The sequence below is a fragment of the Dermacentor silvarum genome, chromosome 2, assembly GCF_013339745.2.
Source record: "Dermacentor silvarum isolate Dsil-2018 chromosome 2, BIME_Dsil_1.4, whole genome shotgun sequence".
Taxonomy (NCBI): domain Eukaryota; kingdom Metazoa; phylum Arthropoda; class Arachnida; order Ixodida; family Ixodidae; genus Dermacentor; species Dermacentor silvarum.
Window position 1 is genome coordinate 31,575,456 of NC_051155.1, and position 6,982 is coordinate 31,582,437.

The 6,982-nt window shown below is 50.4% G+C and overlaps 1 pseudogene; it reads left to right on the forward strand.

The window, feature by feature from the left end:
• The first annotated feature begins 4,552 nt into the window (after window positions 1–4,552).
• Window positions 4,553–6,226, forward strand: LOC119439960 (uncharacterized; annotated as a pseudogene).
• Window positions 6,227–6,982: the final 756 nt, after the last annotated feature.

Genomic DNA, 6,982 nt, shown 5'->3' on the forward strand with positions numbered 1-6,982 from the left:
CGGGCACGTGCGCGTGCAACTTGAAGCGGATGACTGTTGCGATGATTCATGTGTGAAGGGGGCGTGATGTACGGTGGGTGATTTAGAGAGCTGTAAAAAAATGAACGGAAGAGAGAGAGGGTTGCAACCTGTCAACGGAAAGAAATCGTTTCCAAGCCATATTCCGCTTTCTTCGATGAAATGCTGATATAAGTACGAATATGAAGAATGAATAAACCTAGTAGCACGATTTTGTACAGCCTCCAGTGAATTTATGATATAAATCTGATGCGGGTTCCAGATGGGAGATGCATACTCAAGTTCCGATCTTACAAATTATTTATAGGCCAACGCTTTTATTAGTTTTTGGGTATGACGTAAATGTCACCTAAGAAATCCCAGTGATCTATTGGCTGATGAGATGATGTTAGTAGTGTGCAAGCGCCAGGACACATCACAAGATAGAGTGACACCAAGATATTTGAATGATTGGACTAATTCTATTGGAACATCAGCAATGAAATAGGTAAATGCGAGGGGGTTACGGCAGCGAGTGAAAGACACGAGATTTGAAGACTGGAACGACCTTGCCTACTTTCCAGTCGGATGGTAAGATGCCTGTAGAGAGGGACTGCGAAAACAACAAAGTTCGGTACGCAGCAGATACATATTTAATATTTTTGAGGAGTTTGGAATTATTATCATCTACACCTGCTGACGATGAAAGCTTGACGTTATCAATGATCGAGGTGATTCCGTCTGCCGAGAATATAATTGGTGGCATACACACAGTTATGCTAGTAGATGTGGGAAGATCTGGAGTTGAAGTCTCGTTAGTAAATACAGAGAAAAAGGCTGCATTAAAAATGTCAGCACACTCGCTGTCGCTGACCACTTCGCCATGTGCATTTAACACGCTGATCATGTGCGCCTCCTGAGAGTTTATTATTTGCCGAAATTGACGAGGGCTGTTTGTAAGCATTTTAGGCAGTTCATCGTGTAAAAAGGAGAGAGAGAGAGAAGTTTAATGATGCGAAATGCAGAGAGGTCGGCCTGAGGTAAATTCCTCTAGCCAGCTACTCGGCGTTGGGGGAAGGGGAACAGGGAAAGAAAGAGGGAAGAAAGAGGCGCATGACTGTGCCAGTCTTCTGCACAGACTAAGGCTGGGGGTAGCGTTTACGCGTGCATACGTGCACCTCATGCGACGCACCGAGTCTCCAGACTGTGAGTTGTACCATGTAAATGAAACTATAGGCCATGTGCTTTGTGACTGCCCTCAGTACGTGGAACAGCGTCAAAGGTTCAAGAATGACCTTACGTGTCTCGACAGCCCACCATTGTCGGAGGAAGTTATTTTAGGCCCTTGGCCAGACGCTCAATCGAGTTTCAAGGTCATCCAGGCGCTACTGAACTTTTTAAAAAGTACGGGCCTGGACTGTAGGCTTTGAGCATGCCAAATTGCTTGCCATATGTTTTACATCCTCCTTCTCCCGTGGAAAAAGGAGAATTCAGCATTTCGTATAGCCCTCAGATAATCGTCTTCGGCCATAAAATATTTCCCCCAAGCAGAGGGGTGTCCGTTTAGTTTGGCTGAGCGGAAGATACGTTTCTTGATGTTTTCAAGTCGCTTTAGTGTTTTAGTGAACAATGGCTTGTTACGGTTTCCGCGGTAACGTTATTCTCGATATGAACTTGTCAACGAGATCACCTAGCTTGTTTTTAAATATTAACCAGTTTTCATTAGTAGAGCGCGTCGAACATGAGCTCACGAACATAGGAAGAAATGCGCTCAGATAACTATTAATGGCATCATAACTACCTTTATTGTTCAGGCCGATTATTTTGCTGACTAAATCGCGTCTTACGGTTTGAAACGAAAATTTTGCGTGAATTACTTTATGGTCGCTGACTTCAGGTAGATATGCTACTGATGATAAGCTTTCCGGATTGCTGGTTAGGATAAGATCTAAGATGCTAGAAGTGCTCAGTGCAACGCGTGTAGGTTCTGATACAAGTTGAGTTGAATTGAAATTCAGGCAGAAATCCACAAAATCTCTGGCAGGCTCACTGCCCATAGTTATGGGGATGTCATTGCTCCTGTCTATTTGAGGAAAATTAAATCACCAAAAAGGAGGACTTCTGCTTGTGGGTGTTGATTACTGAGGTCACTCAAACTGTTATTAAGTTTAAATGTGAAATCTGGAATATTATTTGGAGGCCTGTAGCAAACACCTAGAATGATTGTGTGTGGCGAAGCGTGAACAATTAGCCATAATACTGCAAGATCAGAAGTGATGTTATTGGCTACGGAGCACGATAACTGCTGGTGCACAGCAATCAGTACACCACTCCTCCCCCCCCCCCCCCCCCCCCGCCCCGCATGCCTTTGTGATCCTTTCGATAGACATGAAATTCCGGTAGGTCGGCTAGTGCTTCGGTATCTGTTATATCTTCTGTTAGCCATGTTTCGGTTGTCACCATTATATTACTGTTGGATGATAAAACAAGGTTGGAAAAAGTGTCACGCTTTGGAAGGAAACAGCGTGCGTTCGTAAAGATTACAGACAATGATATGTTAGATTTGGGCCTAACAGTGCAACGGACATTTTTACGACGGGGCAATTGCTATATTATTTCTTTGACAGATTGTGTTTGCTCGTCGTAGACGTAGCGCTTATGGCCCGTATGCAGTGTTTTGAATCGTAGAGAGAAAGGTAATGATTTGCTTTTAGCGAAAGTAACCAGATGCCTGCGAGCGTCTTGTACGGAGCGAGAGAAATCCTCTCCAACGCTGAAGCTGGTTCCTTTGAACTCGCGGCCGTTAGAAAGAACGAATTCTTTTGTTTTATGGAAGGTGAATTTCGCTATGATAGGACGGTGGCGGTTAGTACCTGTGCGATGACCGAGACGATGTGCGCGCTCAATTTCTTTCGGCTCGATACAAACAATCAAATGATTATGGCAGTGCTTGATGATAAGTTGCGTGGTCTGGGCAAACATCTCTGATCCAGTTGATTCAGGGAGGCCATAAAAATAAGATTATTGCGTCGTGACTTGCTCTCGCCATCATCAATGCGCGTTTCAAGCCTGTGTACCACGGTGGCCACTTGAGCGGTACACGTTTTCACGGTTTCGAAGTCAGAGCGTAGGGAGACAAGATTTTGATAATGCCCCTCTAGATCAGTCATGCGCCTGCCCAGGATCAGCAATAGCTTTGTCCGTCAACAATAAAGGAGTTTTCAGGTCTTGAACCGGACTAATTAATTGCGACTGTCCAGCAGACAAGTTCTTCAATTCAGCTAGTAAAGCATCGGAGTGCGGACCCGGGTTGCTTCGACATCACCCGACATCAATAACAAAGTACGAATTACATGAGAGCACTCAAGAGCGACAAGAAGGCAGCAGTGCGGGCTCGGCAGCTGAAGCAGGAAACGATTGCTAAACTTCTTAGAAAAAAGACTGTAAGCTTTACTAACCTGCATGACAACAGTGAATGAATTAGCGGTCTGCGTCTGTGCACAGCCGCCAAGCCCACAAGGCGCCACCGGTATTGCCTGCTCTTTTATAGTTGGCCGGAGAGTTGAAGTTGATGCCGACTGGTTTGTCCACGCTGCACCGAGCACTACCGTCTTCGGTAGCGGTGTCATCGAAAACGCAGATCTGCCGCTCCCGACGAAATCCAGTGGCCTGAAGGGCGGTGCAAATCCAGAGGTGCGCATCAGGGATGGGTGACAGGCAATCCTGTCATGTTCACCTGACCAAGCACGATATTGCAGCGGGACTGCCAGGGAAGCCTTCACTAATGATGGAAGCAACAGGCACACGAATGTGCGCTGAAACACCTGCATGACAAGAGTGAATGGATTAGCGGTCTGCGTCTGTGCACAGCCGCCGAGCTACGCCAAGACCAACGCCAAGCAAAAGCAAGACTGAGGAAACAACGACGAACACCTGGGAGACAGCCGTAGAGGAACCGGCACTGAAGAAGCGAGCCGTTGAGGCGACGCGCAAGCAAACAGAAAAGGATCGCATCGACAACCTCGAAGCCAAATTCGAAGCAAATTTCACCTAACTCGAACAGCTAATCACGGGGACATCATAGCAGTCACAGCAATGAAACAAACAATGGAGACCTACCAAGCCGAGAACACGAACAGATTCGCCTGCATCGAAAGGACCCTACAGCCGATCGTGAGCCACCCGACGTTTGAGCCCCTCTTCGCGCAAAATCCGCCCAACCAGAAAACGCCGTACACGCCAACGCAATCATGGCCGCCAACGCAACAACAGCAGCAGCATCAGGCGTAACAGCGTGGCAGTGGAACTGTCGCGGCCTCGGAAGGAAGCAGGCAGTCATCCAACGGTACATCGCACATGTCACGAGTAAGCCGGACGTGATACTACCACAAGAGAGACTCACCGACGCGCCGTCCCTGCCCGGCGGTGGCACTAGCGCCAGCCCGATGGCAGAGGCCTGCTGTTCAACCTATACAGCAATCCATCGCAGAGAATACATAGATTCAAGACTTTACAGCACAGAGCCAGCACCGCAGCGGCCCGCAACACGCTGATCATGTGCGGCGACTTCAACGCGATGAACCCAGCCTGGTGCTACAACAAGAACACAGCAAAAGGCCGCGACCTGTACCAATACGCCACGGAACTCGACTTCGCCCTCATCACGGACCCGACGCATCCAACGAGAATCGGTAACTCCGTGTCCTGGGACACCACTCCGGACCCCACGATCGTCAATAACGACGTCCGGGGCGCGATCATCTGGAGAAACACGAGAGCCGGGGAAGCCACCGGACACGGCCAACATCCGGCCCATCTCGCTCACGTCCTGCGCGGGCAAGGTGTTGGAGCACGTCCTGCTCAACAGGTGGCAAGACTGACTACCTGGAACGAGCAGCAATGTACCCGGACACGGTGATCGGTTTCAGACAGTACCTAAGCACGCAGGACATGAAGCTTAATTACCAAATTGTCGGCGACGGCGATAGTGCCCGCAACAACAAGGCAATCCTGGGGCTCGACCTACAGAGCGCCTTCGATAAGGTGAAACACTCGGCCATTCTGTCTCAAGTCTCCAAGCTCAACATGGGTGAAAGATCCTACAACTACATTAAGGACTTCCTCATGGACATGACCACCGAGCTACGAGCAGGTGACCTACAAAACGCAAGAGAAGAAGCTCGGGAGTATCGGCACACGACAGGGATCGGTCACCTCGCCGATGCTATTCAACCTGGTAATGATTGGAGTGGCCGAGAAGCTCGCGGACATTGAAGACGTCAGGCACACCATCTACGCGGACGATATCACGCTGTGGGTGACCGGTGGCAGCGACACCCTCAAGCCGCCGTCAACGCGATAGAAAACCAGTTAGAAGGCACGTGCCGGACTAAGATGTTCGCCGAGCAAATCGGAGCTCCTCATACTCCCACCTACCAACAACGGCAGATGCAAGACCAGACAACGCGAACACGAAAATATCCGAATCGTAACCATATCCTGCACCGTAATCCCCGAGGTCGGCAAAATCAGGGTCCTAGGCGTGGTTACCAAAAAGCACGGAAGAAGCGGCGAAACCATCGCACGTCTCACGGCAAAAGCGGCCCGCGCGACGCGCCTCCTCAAACGAGGCTCGTTCCGGAAGGCTGGCATGAGAGAGGAGAGCCTAATCCTTCATCGTCAGCCACGTCGCGTACGTTGCAGCATACCACAGATGGCTGCAACACGAACGCAACAAATTCAACGTCATCATCAAAAGAGCGTACAAGACGGCGCTGGGCCTGTTCGAGTCCACGAGCACGACCCCCTTCTTACAACTCGGGATACACAACACGCTCGAAGAAATAGCCGAAGCGCAACGGACTGCTCAACTGGAGAAGCTGTCCACGACCAATGCCGGGAGTAAGAAACTGGACGACCTGGGAATAGGACGCTCGAACGAGGCGGAGATGTAAGGCCCCGTCCCCGAAGAGGTTCGACGCCAGACCAGAATCGACCCGATACCCAGGAACATCAATCCCGAGTACAACACGCGAAGAAGAGCGGTGAGGGCCAAGGCTCTTATCGACCTGTACGCCAACGACGAGCACGCGCGGTACGTGGACGCGGCCAAATACCAGCGGAACGCCTTCGCAGCGGTCATCGTATAGAGGCGTCGACCGGCACCATGAGGACGGCAGTGAGCGTCAGAAGCTCCGGAGCGGAGCAAGCGGAGGAGAGGTTGCTATAACGACATCACGAAGGCCTACCGCCTGGCTCGCAGGACTCTCCCACCCCCGCACCTGAGGCTGAGTCGAGCGGAGGCGGTACTACTGATCGTTACCCAGACCGAATCGTTACCGAGCCCGGGACTGATGTATCGCATGTAGACCAAGACATACCCGACCGACAAGTGAAAGGTCTGCCGGAGAGAGACGGCAGATCACACGCACATCTTGTTGGAATGCATCAAACACCCAGAGGAAGCAAGATCAAGAACGATTCCGCCGCGGCTCAAGGCAGCCGCGAAGAGCACTATCAAGACCAACAGCTCTGGGCTATCCAGCAGGTCCTCGGGGCGCCCGAAAGGCAGGGACCTAGCGAGCCGGCAACGGCGAGCAGAGACCCGCGCTGCGTAATGGCAACCCCGTAGACGACGTAGGCCCTCGGTGCGCGAGCGCCCAACTGCAGGCACAAATAAAGTTTGTTGAGATCCAATCCAATTGCGCTCGCGTCCGCAGCACTTACAGGAAAAACGTGTGGCGCGCAGACCGCGTGTTCTTCTCTCACTTGGACTTCACTCGGGAAAGCACAGCGAGGGCGTCGGTGAAAATGTGCCTGGTTTCCTTGTCTTTTTGCGTCGAACGGGCAACACTTTGCGGAGAAAGCCTACAGAGCTTGAGTCTTACTGTATTGAATATCGTCTCTAGATAAATGTATGAAGCTCTGCATTACATCGTAGTAAAATGTGCTCTAAAAAAACTAGCTTCAATTTCTAAAATTGTGT